Source organism: Hypanus sabinus, chromosome 2 (assembly GCF_030144855.1).
Source record: "Hypanus sabinus isolate sHypSab1 chromosome 2, sHypSab1.hap1, whole genome shotgun sequence".
Taxonomy (NCBI): Eukaryota; Metazoa; Chordata; class Chondrichthyes; order Myliobatiformes; family Dasyatidae; genus Hypanus; species Hypanus sabinus.
Window position 1 is genome coordinate 157385222 of NC_082707.1, and position 23089 is coordinate 157408310.

Below are 23089 nucleotides of genomic sequence, written 5' to 3' on the forward strand. Positions count from 1 at the left end.
CTGCAGCAAATGGGAGGATATATATATCCTATCATGAAAGGGAAATGCAGGCAACAAACTCTTACTTTAACAATAACAATAAATACAATGGTCCAATAAACATCTTGCTTTTGTTCTACCAACATAAACTGGCATTAAACCTCCTCCTTTCAAGTTATGGTGGGTAGATTTGACTAAAACAATTGGCAGTACAGATTTTTTCCCCTAGAGCCAATTACAATTATAAAATTTAATAATTTAGATATTCTTGGAATGCCATCTATAATCTACAGTAGCCATTAGATTACAAGAGGTGGCTGAGCCAAGAACTGCAGATATAATTCACTTCTCACATATCTGAACCAATTTTTTATACTTTTGTCATTGATCATGAACTGTGACCTTATAGATTTCTGTGCAATTACTCAAGGGCACTTATAAAACTATACATCAAACATCATTAAAGATGAAGCGAATTTGAATGGAACAACCCAATGGTAAATGGCCATTTTGGAAAATGCAATTTACTTCAAAAGTTCCAACTTTTTAAGCAAAGTACAAAAATGTCAAGGTAACCTTGGTCTAATTAGACACAGTATTTGTAAGTTTATAAGGAGATTGAGCTCTATTAAATATGCCTTTGGAAATCCTCTTTTTAGTCAATATGCTGACAAATAGCATTGATGTATACATTTGAAAAAAATTAAATGATCAATATATTTTTAAAATTACATTCTATTATCCTAATCAACACCTCAATATCATTGACAAAGCTTCTTAGAGGATTTAAACAAATCACTATCAATTGAAGGTCACCATTTTTTGGAAACTCAAAACGGATAGTTATCTAGAATTTGTTTTTAATTTAACATTTCCTAAATATTTTATTCCATGTCATATCATTAATTAGAAAATATTAACATAGCAGTAAAGGAACCATCCATAAAATTTGCTTACACTCAAAGTTCTTGTTTAAGGGCGTGTCTGGTATGAGAAAAGGGTTTGACTGACTGACTCACACTCACGTCAAAAGGTGTATTCCTCAGCCTATCATAAAAAGTGTAATTCAATTTCTACTGATTGTGATTAATACTCTTTAACAATTAATACGGAGTACTAAAAAGTGTCATATATGTATTCATATACTGTAAGAAAGCTTGAATACCCAAAATGTGACTGCGTGGCTCGCCAGATCATTGGTGTAACAGAAAATTATCTATTGCGTGACTGAACTTGACCATAATGGGCGTGGAAAGTAAGCAAAGATAAACGTGTTGTCAAGACAGGTGAATAATATCTTTACAACTATTCTGTCTAACACTACCAAAGAGAACCAAGAAAACTCCTGTTGAAGCAAGAGCTGGAGTTGCGTCCCAGAAACATTAAATGCGGGTTTCCTCAGAGGGGACCACCCTATCACCTCCCCAACTCTCCTCGCTATCGCCCCCACCCGTCTCGCAAATCTCAAGGCCAATTTCCACCCGTGGGAAGTTCCTCGCCCCCACCCCAACAAGCCGCTGAAGACAATTGCGAGTTACGGCCAACCCGCGGCCTCTCGGTCCCACGCTAAATCACGGCGGTTTCCTCGCCCGGCCCAGTCACCGTGCCGGAGCCGGGGATCCACACGCTCCGAAACCCACACTGTCCGATTCCACCGACCGGTTTCCCCTCAGCCCGGAGCCCGCCAGTCGCTCACCTCGTTGGCGGAGGAGGAGCCGGGTCGCTCCCAACTGCTGTCACCGCTTGCCCGAATCCAAGGCAGCGAAAGGCGGAGACAGAGCGCACAGTCGCCCCGCTGACGTTGACTTCATTGCAAAGCGGGCCTGTGCGAGGCTGCAGCCAATCCCGGCGCAGCCTCTGTGTCTGAGTTTCAGCCCTTAAAGGGGGAATGCAAAGTCCCCACCTTTGATTTCATCACCCTTACCAGAGGGAAACGCTAAAAAATCCGACAGAGAACATCTCCAATTCATATTCGCTCTCTCCTCACCCAAACAGCTTTTCCTAAATACATGACACCGCTTCGGCGGAGCTGTCAAGCTCGTTCTCAGGAAGCAGCAATCAAAAAGTTGAGAGGGGAGAGAACCAGCCCATACACACCGATGAGACGTAATATACAGATCGGCTTGGATACCAAATTGCAGTTTACAAAAGATCCTAAATGTTTGGCTAATTTCTCACAATATACGTCAGAAAGGAAAATACGCTAATTATCATTAATGTTAGGTATTTCCAGTTACCAACCTAAAATATACACGAATATATCCGATTTAATAAACTGAGTGAAAAGTTAGATAGACGACCCATTTAAACACCAATGGAGTCGCCGTACAAGGTGCTATTTTTAAAATGACCATCGGAAATGAGATTTTACAATTGCAATGACAAAATACGGTGGGCAAAGTGGTACAAAGACTGAAGATATTATCGAGAAAAATACCGACCTAAAAATACAAGGAAGAGCTGCGGATGACTGATGAATTTATCACTTTCTATTCTACCCAATAACGTCAGGTTCGTACGGAACACTTAAAATTGACAAGACACGAGGCTATGGTAGATTGAGAATAATCATGAGCGTAATCATGCCAGGGCCAACATTTAAACAATTAATAAACAATATACGTGTAACATTTATCCCTTCAAGCTAAAAATCAAAACAGAAATTTAACATTTTATTTCTGACTTCATGGAAGACAAAAAATCTGATAGTGGAGAACTTATCAGTAAAATAAAAGTCAAGAGTATCAGTAGAATTGGAAATGCTAACCCTCCCCAGATAAATCACTCCACTCACTTTACTCAAATCCAAAGTTCAAGGAAACACTATGGGAAGCTCCTTTGCCTGTTTTGTTGGGGGATTCCTTGTTTTTGTACCACTCAAAATCCCTCTCTTCCTTTCTTTCCTTGCATAAGAACAGGATTGGTGTTACTATTTAAACTTGTACAGAATTTGAAAATGTAATTAATTTACTGCCAGCGTCTACCCTGCTCTCACATATCCATTACTGTGTCTTCATATTTTTAAGCATAATATTAAACATTAGGTTAGCTACCAAAGTGTATTATAAACTTGCAAACTTCCACTGTCATTTTCTTAAATACATCTCCTCTCTCTCTGCTTCTTGCAACAACTCCATTCATTCTCCCAGTTTCTCACATGAGGCAACTTTCCACTCCAATGCTTCTGAAAGATTGTCCTTTACCCTGAAATGTGGTTTCCTCCTCCAAAGTTAAAAAGACTCTCAACTACATTTGCATTTTCACTTTTCTAGTCTCATTCACTCCCCTCCAACCAGAGAAAGAATTGGGTTCCTCTTGACTTTATCTGCCACCCAAGTTATCCCAGCCCATAACCCTCCATTCCTTTCCTGTCCATATACCTATCCAATTTTACTTTAAATGACAATACCGAACCTGCCTCTACCACTTTCTGCTATGTCTAATTAAATTCCAGACTAATCTTCCTCTCCCCTTTCAAAATACTATTCCCTTTGCAACTCACTGGTTCATTCTTCACCCCTCCACCAACTACATTCCTGTCCAACCACTCAAAATACAAATCTTACCCCTTTGCCTCTTCCCTCCCCATTGTCCAGACACCCAAAAAAATTAACTTAAACAGTAATTCAATGCACTTCTAATTAAGTGCATTTAATTCATTGATGACAATATTGTCCCCTCTGGATTTAGGGAAGCAAACACAGGTGCTGTAATGAAATCTATCATTTCAACTCTTCATCTAAGTTCCACTCTGACATTTGTCTTTCAAACCACAGAGAAAAAGTTTATTTTCTGTATAGGCATGTTACAGTCCTCAGAACTCAAAATTGAAATCAGCTCCAGATAACCAACCTCTCATTTGTTTGTTTCGTCACCTTCCTTGAATCGTATCAACAACATTGTGTCATCTGGACAATTTTGGCACTATCCCAAATCAGAGAAGTTCCTTCCTTTTCTCCCCTCCCCATGTGATACGCCTTCAATTCCACAAATTGGCAGAGTACATTTTGAATACATAATGATGGATATCAAGTAGTGCTATACAAGGGAGCAGGTGTACAATATCATGTCTTCCTTATTGAATCTTACTCATTCAGTGATTCATATTTCTCAAAGTACACATTCCATCAAAGATTGGTTTCTGACCAAATTAAAGCACTCTATCCTTTGCTGGGCTACAATTAGTTCTCATTAAACTATCTTCACACTGATCTAAAATATATTGGAATAATATTTACAGCAAAATATCTAACAAGGTATTTTTAAAGTTCAGATGAAAGACAGCAATATTCTTATTTAGTCTTCCAAATAATTTAAGTCACCACTCTAATTACATAATGCTGTTAAAAGAATGTTGCTTGGGTTAATTTTTCATTTGGGTGTTGAACTATTTTTCTAAACCAACAAGTATGTGTAGCATTCCATTTGACTAGTTTCAGCTTGCTTTGGTATGTGGACAACATTTAATGTGCCCATTTAAAATTCAGCAGGCATATCAGACTTTGTTTTTAAAACTCAGATTAAAAATACAACTTAATTACTTTATTTCAAAGATGGCAGGCAAAATTTCCAGGGCTTGTAATTGGTATTAAATTCAGTAAAATCGTAATTCGAAGCAAATAAAAAGTTAATACCAAAGTTTGTACTAAAACTCCACTTCACTGTGAATTAAATAGGAATATGTCATGGAATACTGCTATTGCTAATTCCATGGACATTATCAACCTAGTATTTAATCCATGAGGCTACAGGATATATTACGATATCACAACAGGAGCAGTCACTTTCTTTATTTGGTGTCAATGCTATTACTTAAAAAGCCCCATTGAGCTTCTGCCAATGGAATTGGGCAATTCTGAAATCAATAAAAGTAAGGAGTTGGAGAGGAAAGGCTTTGTTAATTAATATTACCTTCTCAGCTTGGGATTTTCAAGTTAGAACTTGACCCAGACTAGTGGAGCGAATGCACTTATGCACAAGAGTCATAGATTTCTTATACATATTCTACTTGAATAACACACAAACAACATGAAACAGACAAGTAGTAGGTAATTACACTCAACAAAGCTACTGTGAGAAAATGATCTAATACAATGGTCCCTCAAGTCCTGTCTTCTTGAACAATAATATCAAGCCAAGCTCAAGGCTCCTCTCCAATGCAATAATGTGAATTGTCGTTTTCCAACTGTTTCTTAAAACCAAGGTTTGTTGTAATATATTCTACTAATTCTAGAAATATAGCACAAGACTATTGATAGCATGATTTTAATATGTTTGATGAGCAGACTGCAGTAATTAATGTTGAATTCCCAAAGAGAATTTCTTAGTAAGCATACCGAAACGTGGCAAATGCTTATGGAGGAAAGCTTATTTATTAAACAAAACTTTTAAAATCACATAAGTTCCACTTTAATTGTTATACAAACTCTAATTATTGCTGCAACTTTACCTAGAAATTTACTTTTTGAAGTTTGTAAAACATCTTTGAACATATTTCTTTAGGCTCTTTCAATCTACCATATAAGACCATAAGGCACAAGAGCAGAATTAGGCCATTTGGCCCATTGAGGCTATTCTACCATTTTATCCTAGCTAAACCCTTTCTCTCTCAACCCTATTCTCCCGCCTTCTCCCCATAACCTCTCACACCCTTACTAATTAAGAACCTATCAATCCCTGCCTTAAATACACCCAGTGACCTGGATGCCACAGCTGCCGAGAGCAACAAATTCTATGGATTCCTTGTATCTGGCTAAAGAAATTCCTCCTCATTTCCATTCTAAATGGACATCCCTCTATTCTGGCCCTAGGAAACATCCTCTCCACATCCACTCTATCTAGGCCTTTCATTCTTCCAAATTTCAGTTAGTACAGGCCCAGGGCTATTAATCGCTCCTCATGCAATAAGCATTTTATTCCCAGAATCATTGCTGTGAACTCTGAATCCTCTCCAATGAAAATATATCCTTTCTTTAAAAAGAGGCCTAAAACTGTGCATGATACTCCAAGTGAGGCCTCACCAGTGCCTTATAATGCCTCATCATTATATCCTTGTTTTTATATTCTAGTACTCTTGAAATGAATGCAAACATTGCCTTTGCCTTTCCTCGCCACTGACTCAACCTGCAAACTAACCTTTAGGAAATCCTGTACGAGGACTCCCAAATCCATTGTCTATGTGTATTCCTTCTACCAAAGACCTTGACCGTACATTTTCCAACACTGTATCATATTTGCTGCTTCTTTGCCCATTCTCCTAATCAGTCCAAGACCTTCTGCAGCCTTCCTGCTTCCTCTACACTACTGAACATTCACCTATCTTCATATAATCCACAAACTTGTCAGCAAACCTATTAATTCCATCACCCAAATCATTAACATATAATGTAAAAAAGAAATGGTCCCAACACTAACCCCTGCAGAATACCACTAGTCACCGGCAACCATTCAGAAAAAACTCCCTTTATTCCCACTCTTTGCCTCATGCAAGTCAGGCAATCTTCTATCCATCTACAGTATATTTCCTGTAAAACCAGGCTCTTAACTTGTTAAGCAGCCTCATGTGGTCACCTTGTCAAACGCCTTCTGAAAATCCAAGTACACAACATCCACTGACTCTCCTTTCTCTATCCTGCTTGTTATTTCCTCAAAGAATTCTAACAGATTTGTCAGGCAAGATTTGCCCTTGTGGAAACCATGCTGACTACAGCATATTTTATGATGTGCTTCCAAGTACCCTGAAACCATTTCCTTAACAATTAACTCCAACATATTCACCACCACTGAGGTCAGGTTAACGGGCCTCTAATTTCTTTTCTTCTTCCTCCCTTCCTTCTGAAGACTGGAGTGACTTTTGCAATTTTCTGGTCCTCCAGACCATGTCATAATCTAGTGACTTTTGAAAGATTATTACTGATACCTGCATAATCTCTTCACCCACCTCTTTAAAAACCTTGTGATGTAGTCCATCTGGTCCAGGTGACTTATCTACTTTCAGTTTCCCAAGCACCATCTCCCTAGTAATTGCAACTGCACTCACTTCTGCCCACTGACACTCTTGAACTACCGGCATACTGCTAAGTATCTTCCACAGTGCAAAGCAATTGCAAAATATTTATTCAGTTCATCTGCTATTACTACCTCTCCAGCATCATTTTCCAATGGTCCAAAATCTACTCGCGCCTCTTCTTTATAGATCTGAAAAAACTTTTAGTGCCCGATTTGATATTGTTGGCTAATTTATATTAATATTTCATCATTCTCTCCCATGGGCTGTCTTCTGTTTGTTTTTAATCTTCCCAATCCTCTAACTTCACACTAATTTTTGCTGTCTTAGGCTTTTATTTTGGCTTTGACTTCCCTCGTTACCCACATCCTACCTTTAGAATACCTCTTCTTTGGAATGTATCTATTCTGCACCTTCCAAGCTACTCCCAGAAACTTCAGCCATTGCTGCTTTGCTGTCATCCCTGCTAATATCCCCTTCCAATCAACTCTGGCCAGTTCCTCTTTCATGCCACTGTAATATTGATATTTCTGACTTTAGCTTCTCCATCTGAAATTGCATGGTGAATTCTATCACATATTGATCACTGTCTCCTAAGGTTCCTTTATTGTAAGTTCCCTAATCAAATCTCATTTATAACACAACACCCAATCCAGAATAGATGATCCCCTAGTGGCCTCAACCACAGCTGCTCTAAACATCCTTCTTTTAGGCATTCCATGAATTCTCTTTCCATCAAACTCATTTTCCCAAATTATCTGCATATTGAAATCCCCAATCATAACATTGCCTTTTTGACAAGCCTTTTCTATCTCCCATTGTAATTTGTAACCCACATCCTGGCTACTTTTCAGAGCCCTGTATATCGCTATCATCAGGGTCTTTTAACCCTTGCAGTTTCTTTACTCTACCCACAAAGATTGGATGTCTTCTGATCCTATGCCATCTCTTTCTAAGGAACTGATTCTTTTTTTATCAACAGAGCCAGACCACCCCCTTTAGCTACCTGGTGTCCTTTCAATACAATGTGTATCCTTTGATGTTAAGCTCCCAACAATAAGCTTCGTTCAGCTATGACTCAGTGAAGCCTGTCAATACCATCATGCTTGCCAATCTTTAACTGTGCTAAAAGATCATCTATTTTATTGTGTATATTGTGTGCACTCAAATCTAAAACTTTCAATCCTGTATCCAACACCCTTTTCGATTTTGTTTCTTTTTTACACCTCTATTCATCCCACTGACTGCAATTTTGTCCTATTATTTACCCATTTGTCCTGATAGTCTGACTACACATTGTCTCAGCTTGTAAACTGACAGCCCCATCCTCAGTCCTATCACTCCAGCTCCCATTCTACTACCAGATTTGTTTAACCCAACCCCAACAGCTATAGCAAACCTGCATACAAGGATATTGGTCTTGTCTGCAACCCCCCCCCCCCCCCCACTGCCCATAAGGATATTGGTCCCCCAGTCCCTTTGGTACAGGTCATAGCCGGAAGAGATCCCAGTGATCCAGAAATCTGAAACACTGCCCCCCTCACCAGTTCCTCAGGCATGCATTTATCTGCCAGATCATCCTATTCTTAGTCTCACAGGTGTGTGGCACAAACAGCAATCCAGAAATTACTACCCTAGAGGTCCTGTTTTTCACCTTTCTACCTAGCTCCCTAAATTCTTTCTTCAGGACCTCCTCGCTTTTCTCACCAATGTAATTGGTGCCAATGTGTAAAAAGATCTCTGGCTGCTCACCCTCCCCCTTTGGAATGTCACTGACAAGATCCAAGTCATTACTGACACTGGCACCTATCGTGTTCCACAGAATCTCATGTTTACTCCAACTATGGAATTCCCTGTCTCAACTGCAGTCCTCTTCTCCACCTTTCTTTTCTGAGCCATACCACAAGACTCCGTTCCAGAGACCCAGTCGGTGCAGCTCTCCCAGTAAGTTGTCCCCCTCAACAGTGTACTTATCATTGAGGGGAATTCCTATAGGGGTACTCTGCACTGGCTGCCCATTTCCTTTCTTTCTCCTGACAGTCTCCCAGGTACCTTCCCACTGCAACTTAGGGGTGACTACCTCCCTTTAGCTCCTATTCGTCATCTCCTCAGTTTCCCATACGAGCTGAAGGTCATTGAGCTGCAACTCCTGTTTCTTAACACGTTCTCCGAGTTGCAGCATGGTGCACCTGGAGCAGATGTGGTTATCCAGGAGGCTGAAGGTCTCCCAGCATTCCATATCTCACACAACACAGCCTCCGGAGCCATCTTCACTGCTCCAACTTTGTACTAACAGATAAAGAATGAAGAATGTAGCAGAAACATACCCGATCCGTACCTTACCCAAGCCTGATAAATCAAAGCCTCCCCACTCTAACAATTGCTTCCTTGCTTGTCCTTGCCTTAATTTTATTTGCCTTTGCTAATGCATGAATATTATATTTATCTGACATCTGTCTACAAAAACCTCTGGATGAGGATGACAAGAACAAGAAGAGTCATGCCAGCTGGGATGTTGCCTGGATTAACAAGATCCAAACCAATGGATGGGGAACCAGGACCATCTGACTGGGAAATTGGCTACCAGCACAAACCGTAAATGGAATTAGTGGAATGCAACCCACATGAAAGGGGATACATCAGGCACACTTGTGGACTCCGGCAACAATGAAGACATTCACCTAAAAACAACTGGTCACCCACCAGTCAAACATTGTCAGAGGATTGCTATGACACCTTGAACTGGAAGCTATACAATCACAATATGCTAAACAGGATGGTTACAATATTCATACATTCAATGAACAAATTAACCAAAGAAATGTAAACATTAAAAGTAAAAAAAATCCATGACATCTGCTGGTTGAGTTTTTGGATCATTTAAAATCAAAAACATTCAACTATTATTCTAGATAAATTTACAAGACATTGCAAGGTACTGTAGTTCACAGTTTATTTACGACTTACTACATTTAGTAGGTTGTTGTTATATGTAATCGATTAGTTTAGTTGTAATTTTGTGTAGACTCAATAATCACCAGAATTCTGTCCAGCAATTTGAACCAAAGATCATTGCAAAATGATAGAAGCCTGTGATAACAGAAAACACCATGGAAGTACTTGAGGAAGCCATCATGAGGTTCCAGTTTGTCTATCACCGCAAAGGGCTAACAATTACCGAGTCACTTTCATTGCCTTTTCCCCCCTTGAGATTTGGGGTAAACAAAAGAGGACAGTTTGAACAACTACATTAAAAACTTCCAAATATTGTACACCAAAAGGATTCTTTAGAAATGTGGTGCTGTTGTTACCTCCAGTGCTGCAACTTTTGTCAATTTCAGCACCACATTATCAAAGGGAATCCAATGATCTCAAATCATTGCTCCTTGGCAACATTCTCCTCTGGCTAAACATTTACTCTCGGACAACAATGCAGGTGGTAGTATTTGATTATGAACATCAAGATTGTGTAAACCTTCAGGCATGTGTCTTACCCTTATGGACAGGGGCTTGATATGGTAGCTGGCTGCAGGAAAGGGAATTAGTGTGGTACTATTTTAATCATATTTCTTTATGACAATAAGCCATTTCAGCCCATTATACCAGCTCACAGAACAATTCCACATATTCCACATTGGGAATTCCACTTCCCAATCATTTTTTCTGTCACCTATTCTCTACATATTCCCATCAACTCACTAACATTTTGCCTGCAATAATGTTTAATTATTGTAGTAGTAAATCATATACAGAAGAGAGAATATTCAGTGGCCTATTAACCTACACCTTTGGGAATGTAGGAGGAAGCCCATATGGTTACAAGGAGAATGTGCAAACTCAATACAACACCGAGAGGTCCGACTTTAACCCAGTGAGCAACAGATTTATGAAATGCAATCTGAATCAATGACAATGTAAAGATACAGAAAAGTTCTGAAACAAAGATTTGTTGGCTGATGAGAATTATAAACCCAAATACATTATAATTTGGAAATGCTAGTTTTCATTCTTGGATTAGCTTTTACAGATGTTAATTTACAAATTCATCACAAAAAAAAAATTTCCTCATGTCAGTGGAATTCCTCAGAGTATTTAATCTACACTGGACAGACAAGAGACACTCAGGGAAAGTATTCAGCTGTGTTTCAAATTGAAGCAATTTCTATCACAATCCCCAGTCAAGTCTGCATCTATACACAACATAGACATTTTGACACCAGTATCTGCCCTAAAGAAAACACAGATGAGGTAACAAAGGCTGGTCTTGCAGACAACAAACAAGAAAAATATCTGCAGATGCTGGAAATCCAAGCAACCGCACAAAATGCTAGAGGAACTCAGCAGGCTAAGCAGCATTTATGGAAAACAGCTGATGTTTCAGGCCAAGGCCCTTCTTTGGGGGCTTGCCCAAATATCGAGCAAACTTTTTTCCCCCATAGATACTACCTGGCCTGCTGAGTTCCTCCAGCATTTTGTGTGTGTTATACTGGTCTTTTGGAAGATGTTTCAAATTCTTTTAGCATTCTTTCCTTGACTTATGAAAGAAAGATTAAACAATGTTTGCCAAGCACAACAGGAAATCCAATAAAATGGCCACACAACTAAATGCAAGTGCTCATAAACACATTTAAAACATTTAAATATAAACACTTTGGAAAAAAAACTTGTTAATGCCTCACCAAACTGAAGATCAGTGGCTTCTAAAGTAACATACATTATAACTAGTAACATTTAAGAGGTTTTCAGTCATGCCATTTTTAAAAACTTAAGTGATTTCAGATTCTCAAAACTGAACAAAAATTGTACAAAATATTGTTGCTCATTGGTAGAAATTTTGTAGGCTCCAGGTTCAGGCCCACTCCTGTAACTGGAATTCAGAACATTATACCAATACACCAGTACTCTCACAAACACAAGAAAAACCGCAGATGCTGGAAATCCAAAGCAACACTCACAAAACGCTGGAAGAACTCTGCAGGCCAGGCGGCATCTATGGAAAAAAGTACAGTCAATATTTGGGGCAAGCACCGAGGAAGGGCCTTGGCCTGTGGAAAAGAGTAAATAGCTGGCATTTCAGGCTCGTCCTGAAGAATGGTTTCAGCTTGAAACGTTAACTGTTTACTCTTTTCCATAGATGCTGCCCGGCCTGTTGAGTTTCTCGAGTACTTTGTGTGTATTATTCCAGTACTCTACTCAGGGAATGCTGTAAAGTTTGAGGTGCTGTCTTTCAATAACACATTAAATGGAGGCCCTATCATCTCAGTTAGATGGACAGTAAATCTTACAACATTTCAAAATGACCTAGAGAAATTATCATTCATGCTGTCACTAGTGCAAGTTTGCATTGGTTATACAGTTTCTCAGGCACACATCTATGTACAACATGATTTAACTAACCCCATGCTTCAAGTCTACTTCCCCCCTCCCCCCCACAATGTCGATCTCTTCCAAAATTCAATAGATTTCAGTCTCAAATGGACTAAAATCCATCATCAGAGATCACCCTCACCCAGGCCACACTCTTTTCTTGCTGCTGCCATCAGATAGAAGGTACAAGAGCCCCACACCTTGCACCACCAGTTCCAAGAATATTTACTACTCAACTATCAGGCTATTGAATAAAAGGGGATAACTATACTGCCTTGCCCAACAATTGAATATTCCCACAACTAATGATCTCACTTTAAGGACTCTTTATCTCATTATCTCATGTTCTCATTATTTATTGCTATTTATTTATATTTGCATTTGAACAGTTTATTGTCTTTAACACTCTGGTTTATCTTTCATTGATCCTGTTATAGTTACTATTCTATGCCCATAGGAAAATGAATCTCAGGGTTGTATATAGTGACGTATATATACTTTGATAATACAACTCAACTTTTTTTTTACTTTAACAATTTAGGGAGAAAACACCAAAGATTTGCAACCCCTCCTGTAATATTTTTTTTCCAATTTCCATGAAAAATGTTGGGTCCATGACACAAAGCCATTTGAACTAAATTCTCCAGCTTGATCAAACAGCCTCTCATCACAGACTGTTAAGTGACAAATCTTGTTAGTGTCAAAAAAAAGTGCCAGGTAATGACCATCTCTAACGAGGGAGAGCCCAATCACATATCCCCGCCATTCAATAGTATTATCATTATCAAGACTCCAATCATCGAAATCCTGGATTCACCAGAAACTCAAGATAATCAGTCATATAGATACTGTGGCTACAGGTCAGTAACAATAAGTAGTTTTCAACGGTACATTTAATGTCCAGGAAATGTATACAATATACATCCTGAAATTCTTTAACAAAATGACATATCTGAATCAAAAGCCAGGGATAAACCAGGAGAGTCATAGTCTGCTGAGGGCTAGAAATGTGGCATTCAAGTCTGGTGAATCAGAACTATACCAGAAGACCAGGTACAACTTATGGAGAGCTATCTTTTGAATAAAATAAGAATTCTGAACGAGGTTAGAGGCAGAATCGGATACACCTCAACTCTGGCAGGGTTTTCAGGCCATTACTTCCAACAAAGTAAAACCTAACATGATGAATGGCAGTGATGCTTCACTCCCAGATCAATTCAATGCCTTTAATGCACACTTCGAAAAGGAGAATAAAACTACAGCTATGAGGATCCCTGCAGCACTCAGTGACTCTGATCTCCATCTCGAAGGACGAAATTCTCTTTCAAGAAGGTGAACCTTCGCAAGCCAATAGGCCCCAATAAGGTAGCAGGTAGGGCTGTGAGAATCTGTGCAACCAACCGGAAGGTGTGTTTTCTTACTGTTGACTTTTTGATTTTGTCCAAGCTTGGAGAAGACAGTGAGGGGCCTTGAGATGAGGAATGGAGCCAAATTAGTAAATAAAGTGTGCTTCTAATATTAAGAAATCTAACAAATGTGAACTGTATTTTCCATTACAAAATAGAAAATACTGAAAAAAATTAACAGATTAGGCAGACTCCGTGGAAGGTGTAGTCAGCGTTTTAGGTTAAGCAGGTTGCTTTTTAGGCATTTTACACTATTCAACAGCTTAGATATGCCCCAGAATATTTACTCTCTCATTGACATTCCAAGGGATTTCATGTCCATGAATCATCCAAATATATGTAAAAGCAAAGAACTAGCTTTAGCATACATAAAGTGATGCATATCAGAATCAGATTTAATATCACTGGCATGTGTCGTGAAATTTATTAACTTTACAGCGGCAGTACAATGAAATGCATGATAATAAATAGAGAAAAAACTGAATTATATAAGTATACATCTTAAATAATTAAGTTAAAATAAGCAGTGCAGAAAAACATAAATTAGTTAAGGAGTGAGATAGTGTTCATGGATTCAATGTCCATTTAGATACTGGATGGCCAAGGGGAAGAAGCTGTTCCTGAATCACTGAGTGTGTGCCTTCAGGCTTTTGTACCTCCTTCCTGATGGTAACAATGAGAAGAGGGCATGTCCTGGGTGCTGGGAGGCCTTAATGATGGACACCGCCTTTCAAAGGCACTGCCCCTTGCAGATGTCATAGACACTGTGGAGGCAAGTATCCATGTTGGAGTTGACTAATTTTGCAAGTTTCTGCAAATTACTTCAATCTCGTGTAGTAGTCCCATTGAAACCAGATGGTGATGCAGCCGGCCAGAATGCTCTTCATGATACATTTGTAGAAATTTTCAAGTGTTTTAGCTGACAAACCAAATGTCTTCAAATTCCGAATGAAACACAGTCGCTATCTTGCCCTCTTTATAGCTGCATCCAGGTTAACGCCTTGGAGCTGAGGATTGGTTTATGTTCCCTCATCTTAACCTCTCTGCTGTCAACAATCAGCTCTCTGGTCTTGCTGACTTTGAGTGCAAGGAGGTTGCTGCAACACCATTCAACTAACTGGTATATCTCCCTCCTGTACGCCTTCTTGTTACCATCTGAACTTATGCCAACAATGGCTGTATCATCAGCAAATTTACAGATGGTGCTTGAGCTTTGCCTAGCCACACAGTCATGAGTACAGAGAGAGTAGAGCATTGGGCAAAGCACACATCCCTGTGGTGCGCCAGTGTTAACTGTCAGCAAGGTGGAGATGTTGTTTACAATCTATATAGATTGTGGTCTTCTGGTTAGGAAATCGAGGATCCAGTTGCAGAGGAAGGTACAGAGGCCTAGGTTCTGTAGCTTTTCAATCAGGATTGTAGGAATAATGGTGGTAAATGCTGAGCTATTGTCAATAAATAGCTTCCTGACATAGGTATTTGTATTGTCCATGTGATCCAAGGCCATATGGAGAGCCATTGAGATCATGTCTGCTGTAGATCTATTGCGATGATAGGCAAATTGCAGGGGTCCAGATTCTTGCTGAAACAAGTGCTGATCTTAGCCATGACCAACCTCTCAAAGCATTTTATTACCACAGGTTTGAGTGCTATCAGGCAATAGTCATGCAGGCAGCTTATGCTGCTCTTCTTGCGCACTAGGATAATTGTTGCCCTTTTAAAGCAGGTGTGACCTTCCAACCAAAGCAATGAGAGATTAAAGATGTCTGATAACTGAGGCAATTGGTTGGCACAGGTTTTTAAGAGCCTTACCAGGTACTACATCAGACCCTACCGCCTTGCGAGGTTTTACCCTCTTGAAAGAGCCTGATGTCGGTCTTCAACCAGAGGTCTCATAGCTCTGGTTTTATTCTCCTTCTCATCTGGTAGTGTAGCATCATTGCCATTCATGATGTTGGGGTTTTGCTTTGTAGAAAGTAACAGCTTGCAAACCTTGCCAGAGTTGACGTGCATCCAATGTCGCCTCCAACATCTCTCAGAATTGCTTCTTGGCTCTTGAAATGGTCATACCTGGTTTTCTTGTACAGACCTGGTCACCAGACTTAAATGCCACAGATCCAGCCCTCAGCAGACTATGAACCTCCTGTTTCATTCCTGTTTTTGCTTTGAAATGTACAGCAAGTTTTCACAGGCACACACTCATCCACACAGGTTTTAATGAAGTCAGTAACTGCAGCATATATTCAATCAGACTTGCAGATGACTCCCTGAATACAGTCTAATCTTCTCATTCAAAGCAGTCCATTAAATGCTCCTGTGCTTCCCTGGTCCATATCTTCTTGGTCCTCACTACTGGTGCTACAGGCTCCAGTCTCTGCCTATACTCAGGAAGTAGTACAGCCAGGTGATCAGACTTCCAAAAGTGTGGGCGAGACTCTTGATCTTAGCGTAATTGTGATCCAATGCATTATTTCCTCTTGTACTACACGTGATTTGTTGTTAATAATCATTTATTTATAAATATGTACATTCTACAGAGTAATCATTCTACATGCTCTCTGATAAGTAATTTATCGTGTTCAATTGTTAAATGCAGTTAACTTCAGGTCAGTATGACCGAATTCAGTTATTTTAATTTCAAGTTGCAAATCACACAATCTGCTTATGGGCACTGGTCGCAAGTTACTATTAATGGTATAGCTGTATTAAGAAGTTAATCACTCGTGTGAATTTTAGAAAGGGAATAACATCTGCAATTGGCACAGAGCTTTAAAGCTCAAATACTCCATTTGCACCACTCTGTATAATTGGGACAGCAACATATAATTATGCTGGTTATTTGCTTTAACATTGTAAATCATATGAATAAGAAACATTGAAACAAATACAAATTTAACAAAATAGAAAACAAGAGAGATTGATAAAGTAAGTGTTGTAGCTGTATCCCAGAGGCAGTCAGAGATAACATGAGCCATAACAGGTAAAGTACTGAAGAATTCTTCAATAATAACTGATAACTTAATTCACAAGTTACAAGCCTAGCTAGTAAACAACCAAAACTATATCTAGTTTTGTATTATAAATTGGAACATGCAAACAGACTGAAAGTAGAATATGAATGAACATAGTCTTAATAAAATAATAAAACATTCCTGATTTCATGTTCATAAAACAAAGCTACTTTGATTATGAATACATGAACATGGAAACAAAGAGCCAAGTTTCAGCAAAAGGAAAACGTTAGAATTGAAATTTAACTATGGGATTTTGAACACTTTAGTTTTGTTTTTTGGGAAATAGTGATGCAAACACAAATGAACAGATCAATATGATCAAACAGTGTCAATATTGATGAGAAAGGAAACTGCTCAGCAAAATAGAGCTAAGTTTTCTTTAAGCGGTGTACAAAAGGTATTTAGATTGCCAGTTACACCTTACAAGTCAATAGAAAACTTTTTCTTTATCTCTTTGGGATTCAAAGTCCACAATCACTTGGACCAGAAATCAATATTGACTCATTAAACTTTCAGGTGTGTGTGTTGTGTTCAGATGAAATGCAGCGTAAATATTTAACTGTACTGAAGAATCCTGACCGCAATACAGTATGAGAGAATTTCACTAAATTTGTCATAATATAATGTACAAGTTACTTTATTCATATTGGGCCAAACCTGACAGAAAAAAAATAACAAGGTTGTAACTCTGTACTGCATTCTTTGGCACTAATCTTCAATCCAGGCTAATATTAGCAACTCATTAAAATTTCATATCTTATGACCAGTTTAAGGAAATTTTTGTTGAAATGAATTCACTTGATGTGTATATTTTGGAGTGACACAGCATTAAAAAATTGTGCAGTCAAATGTATGTACCATATAAGATACAATTGAGAAAATTTGGATTTATTGAGAGTTGTTTATTCAAAAACAATGAAGTTCAAGTTTCCTTAATACCTCTTGTCTCAGATGCAATCAATTGTCATAAGAACTTGTGTAATTCAATAGTTTGAAGTTCAAATGTAGAATGAGAGATCACATTATTCTCCAATGGAAATGCTTCAGAGTGCAGTTTATGAATTTTTGTTGTGAATTAACCAAATCCAGATTATGAGATACTGTTGTTTTTTTTCCCCCCTACTTTCATGAACTACCATTGACCTGGGTGACATCAAGCAACATGTCGCCACCAATACAAGTGTGAGAATGGGGATTACATCTGAAGACAATGATAAAAAGGAATGGCTGTTACAGAGCTTTAGTTATATGCCATAAAATGTTTATTTCCAATTACAACACGAGTAAATCTGCAGATGCTGGAAATAAATTTAAAAAACACAAAATGCTGGCAGAACTCAGCAGGCCAGACAGCATCTATCGGAGGAGGTAATAACGACGTATCAGGCTGAAACCCTTTATCAGGAGTGAAGTAACATGGGATGGTTGAGGGGGGGATAAGAAGTTGGGGGAGGGATAGAGGGCTGGGAAGTGATAGGCTGGAGGGAAATGGGCTAGGGGGAAGGTGGAGAATTATGGGAAATAAAAGAGAAAGAAAGGTAGGGCTGGGGGGAGAGATTATAGTGAGGGGGGAAAAATAGAGAAAAAACCAGACTAAAATAATAGAAAGGGATAGGGGTAAGGGTGTGGAGCAGGGGTATCAGCGGAGGTCAGCGAGTTGGATGTTCATGCCAGCAGGAAGGAGGCTACCTGGGCGGGAGATAAGGTATTGCTCCATCGACCTGCATGTGGCCTCATCTTGACGGTAGAGGAGGCCATGGACAGACATGTCGGAATAGGAGTGGTCTGTGGAATTAAAGTGTGTGGCCACAGGGAGATCCGAGGACCTGCTGGAGGACTGAGTGCCGGTGTTCAGCGAAACGGTCTCCCAGTCTGTGGCAGGTCTCCCCAATGTATGAATGTCCACATCGGGAGCACCGGATACAGTATATCACCCCAGTTGACTGGCAGGTGAAGTGGTGCCTCACCTGAAAGGACTGTCTGGGGCCTGGGATGGTGGTGAGGGAAGAAGTGTGGGGGCAGGTGTAGCACTTGTTCCGTTTGCAGGGATGAGTGCCCAGAGGGAGGTCCGTGGGGAGGGCTGCGGGGGATGAATGGACAAGGGAGTCGCATAGGGAGCAATTCCTGGGGGGAAGGCGAGAGTGGGAGGGAGGGGAGGATGTGGTTGGTGGTGGGATCACGTAGGAGGTGGTGGAAGTTATGGAGGATTATACGTTGGACATGTAGGCTGGTAGGGTGATAGGCGAGGACCAGGAGGACTCTATCCCTGGTGGGCTGGCGGGGGGTTGGGGTGAGGGCAGAGGTGCGTGAAATACGGGAGACACGATGGAGGGCAGAGTTGATAGTGGATGAAGGGAAGCCCCTTTCTTTAAAAGAAACGGAGAGCTTGGAGACCTTCTTGGTGGGGGATAGAGGTATATAGGGACTGGACGTCCATGGTGAAAATGAGGAGGTGGGGGCCAGGGAGCTCGAAATCTTTGAAGAAATGTAAAGCATGGGAAGTATCGTGGACATAGGTGGGAAGGGATTGAACAAGGGGAGATAAAACAGAGTCGAGATAGGCAGAAATGAGTTCAGTGGTCTCCAAGCTCTCCGTTTCTTCCTAGATTTCAGACCCAGCCAGTCACCTTCTACCACCACTCTTCTCCACCTCGCGGAATTAGTCCTCACCCTTAACAATTTCTCCTTTGGCCCCTCCCACTTCCTCCAAACTAAAAGTGTGGGCATGGGCACCCCTTATGGGTACCAGCTATGCCTGCCTTTTTGTCGGCCATGTGGAACAATCTATGTTCCAAGCCTACACTGGTATCTGTCCTCTTTTCTTGCGTTATATTGACGACTGCATCGGTGCTGCTTCCTGCACACATGCTGAGCTTGTCGACTACATTAACTTCACCTCCAACTTTCACCATGCCCTCAAATTCACCTGGTCTATTTCCGACACCTCCCTCCCCTTTCTGGATCTTTCTGTTTCTATCTCTGGAGACAGCCTATCCACCGACATCTACTACAAACCTACTAACTCCCACAGCTACCCAGACTATTCCTCCTCCCACCCCATCTCCTGCAAAATTGCTATCCCTTTCTCTCAATTCCTCCGCCTCCACCGCATCTGCTCAGGATGAGGCCTTTCATTCTAGGACAAAGGAGATGTCTTCCTTTTTTTAAAGAAAGGGGCTTCCCTTCATCCACCATCAACTCTGCCCTCCATCGTGTCTCCCGTATTTCACACACCTCTGCCCTCACCCCATCCCCCCGCCAGCCCACCAGGGATAGAGTCCCCCTGGTCCTCGCCTATCACCCTACCAGCCTACAGATCCAATGCATAATCCGTAACTTCCGCAACCTCCTACCTGATCCCAGTACCAACCACATTTCCCCCTCCCCCCAACTCTCGGCTTTCCGTAGGATCACTCCCTACGCGACTCCCTTGTCCATTCATCCCCCCCCCATCCCTCCCCACCGACCTCCCTCCGGGCACTCATCCCTGCAAACGAAAGAAGTGCTACACCTGCCCCCACACTTCTTCCCTCACCACCATCCCAGGCCCCAGACAGTCCTTTCAGGTAAGGCACCACTTCACCTGCGAGTCAACTGGGGTGATATACTGCTTCCGGTGCTCCCGATGTGGCCATTCATACATTGGGTAGACCCGCCGCAGACTGGGAGACCGTTTCGCTGAACACCGGCACTCAGTCCTCCAGCAGGTCCTCGGATCTCCCTGTGGCCACACACTTTAATTCCACAGACCACTCCTATTCCGACATGTCTGTCCATGGCCTCCTCTACCGTCAAGATGAGGCCACATGCAGGTCGATGGAGCAATACCTTATCTCCCGCCCAGGTAGCCTCCTTCCTGCTGGCATGAACATCCAACTCGCTGACCTCCGCTGATACCCCTGCTCCACACCCTTACCCCTATCCCTTTCTATTATTTTAGTCTGGTTCTTTCTCTATTTTTCCCCCCTCACTATAATCTCTCCCCCTAGCCCTACCTTTCTTTCTCTTTTATTTCCCATAATTCTCCACCTTCCCCCTAGCCCATTTCCCTCCAGCCTATCACTTCCCAGCCCTCTACTTTATTCCTCCCCCCACTTCTTATCCCCCCTCGACCATCCCATGTTACTTCACTCCTGATGAAGGGTTTCGGCCCAAAACATCATTATTACATTCTGTCTGGCCTGCTGAGTTCTGCCAGCATTTCCTTTTTATTTATTTATTTGCAATTACTCCATTTTAGAAGGTGCAGATGGAACACAGATTCATTAAAATGACAACAAAGCAGTAAACGATGATAGCAGATTGCACAAATTGCATTTGTCACTTGAGATTGAAAAGCTTATGGTCAAAGGATATCAATGGGTAGATTGAAAGAATCTATCGCTCTGGTAGATGAGCCCCAAACAAAGACCATGAATTTAAAATTAGACCCAGATTAATGTCAAAGTTTACAGTCATATGGACAACACATGTACGGATGCAATGAAAAACTTCCTTGCAGGAGCATCACAGGCATATTACATGAAAACAGCCTTCACAAGAAAAATATAAATTAAACATAAATTATACATATTTTTTACAAGAAAGAACACAACTAGAGAAAAAAGGTTCATTTTCATATGAAGTGTTTAAAGTGATGCTAAAATCTACTGAACCGGGCTGTTGCCACTTGATCATTTAGGAGAATGTCAAAATGTACATTTAAATTACATGCTTAAAAGGCACTCAGTCAAGTACTTTGATAGGAAAAGATGAAGAAATACAGACCTAAATACAGATGTAGTGTAATAGGATTAGTGTAGATGGTATCACAATTAGCATGAATGAGGTAGGCCAAAAGGGCCTGTTTGTGTGCTGTATAATTCTGATTTTATAAAATCTGGTGGAACTCTCTCAAGAACAATAACTTAGACAAAATTAATGGAAATATTTACAGCAAAATTTTTCATTAAATATTTTGCATACAAAATAAAGGTAGTTAATTAGAATTAACGTTCAGTGTTTGTATAATGTTGAGAAATTGACTAGCTCAAGTTATTTATTTCTTATGATGATACAGATCATAACTTCTATGGAATTTTTTTCTGAAATTACAGGATTATATTCTTTTACTTCTCTTTGAGCGTCATTTTTCAATCCATTGTTTAGATCTTAGTTCCTGTTTCATTAACTTTAGTTGTGATTTAATGAAAATTTCCAGACACTAAAATTTAAAGTATTTTTAATATTCCCTCATGTTTTCAAACTTGCCATTTTTCCAGAAAATGTTGCATTTTCCTGAATGTAAATTGTCAGACTTTTTCTTTGCTCCTGGGAGGAAATATTTGTTTCTCATCTTACTAACTTCTAGACAGCCAAACAGCCAGCAAAATAGTCAAAACTACAAAAGTTAAGGGAGTAATGGAATGGAGGTTCTTGGCCAATTCCTTGTCAGGTTTTACTTGTTTACATTTACTAAACACAAGCAATAACATACAATTTCCTCTGGAGCTGAAAAAAATTCCCTGTAACAATATCAAAATATATCATTGAGAGAATACTAGAGTTTTTAAAATCGAAGAATAAATAAGTGATCATTGAGAGAAGCTTGATGAAGTCAAACCAACCAATGTGACTTCATGAAGGTTAGATAAAATTCTTTGAAGATGTAACAAGCAAAATTAAAAGACAACCTTCTCATCCCGGGAATTAGCCTAACAAATCTCTTTTGGACTACTTCTGTTACTAGTACAGTATATCCTCCCTTTAACAAGGGAACCAAAAATTTATCAGGACTCTAGGTGCGTTCTCCACAGTACCCCAAACACCTATAATGATATTTTCCATTTGCTGAATTACAACCAAGACAAAGATGTCACTTATCTTCTGAACTACTTGTTGCACCTGACTAATAACTGTTAATGTAGATCTGTCTCTCTCTACTTCACTCATCTGCAATCTGCACACAGAGGACAGTGAACAAGATAAAAGCGTACCTTATTGAGGGAAGAGCAGTAGCATGGAGACATAAGAGTCTGCAGAGGCTGGAATCTGGAGAAACAATCTGCAGGAAGAACTCAAAGGGTCGAGCAGCATCTGTGGAAGGAAAGGAATTGTGGACGTTTCATTTTGAAACCTTGCATCAGAGCTCAACTCAATGTGTGAGCACGTCTTGTAGACTGGATACTACATGGAAGAGTTAGAATAAAAGGATCTTTTTCAGTCAGAAAGGATGTAACTAGTAGAATTGTGTTCATCCTGATTCTCCCCAAGAAACAGTTCTTGACCCATAAGTTCAAACAACATATATTAATAATTAGGAGTAGGCAACAGATTTC

The 23089-nt window shown here is 40.1% G+C and overlaps 1 protein-coding gene across 6 annotated transcripts in view; it reads right to left on the reverse strand.

Moving 5' to 3' along the window:
* ktn1 (kinectin 1) overlaps positions 1-23089 on the reverse strand; it is a 192361-nt gene that overhangs the window by 132587 nt on the left and 36685 nt on the right. The window contains exon 2 of one of the 6 annotated variants that reach the window (XM_059957473.1): positions 22748-22847. The exons of 1 other annotated variant lie outside the window; for it this stretch is intronic. The gene's annotated coding sequence lies outside the window, so the exon portion shown is untranslated. Of the gene's footprint in view, positions 1-1675; positions 1868-22747; positions 22848-23089 lie in introns of those variants that run through there. 4 more of the 6 variants (XM_059957491.1, XM_059957496.1, XM_059957464.1 and 1 more) reach the window with 4 other exon arrangements.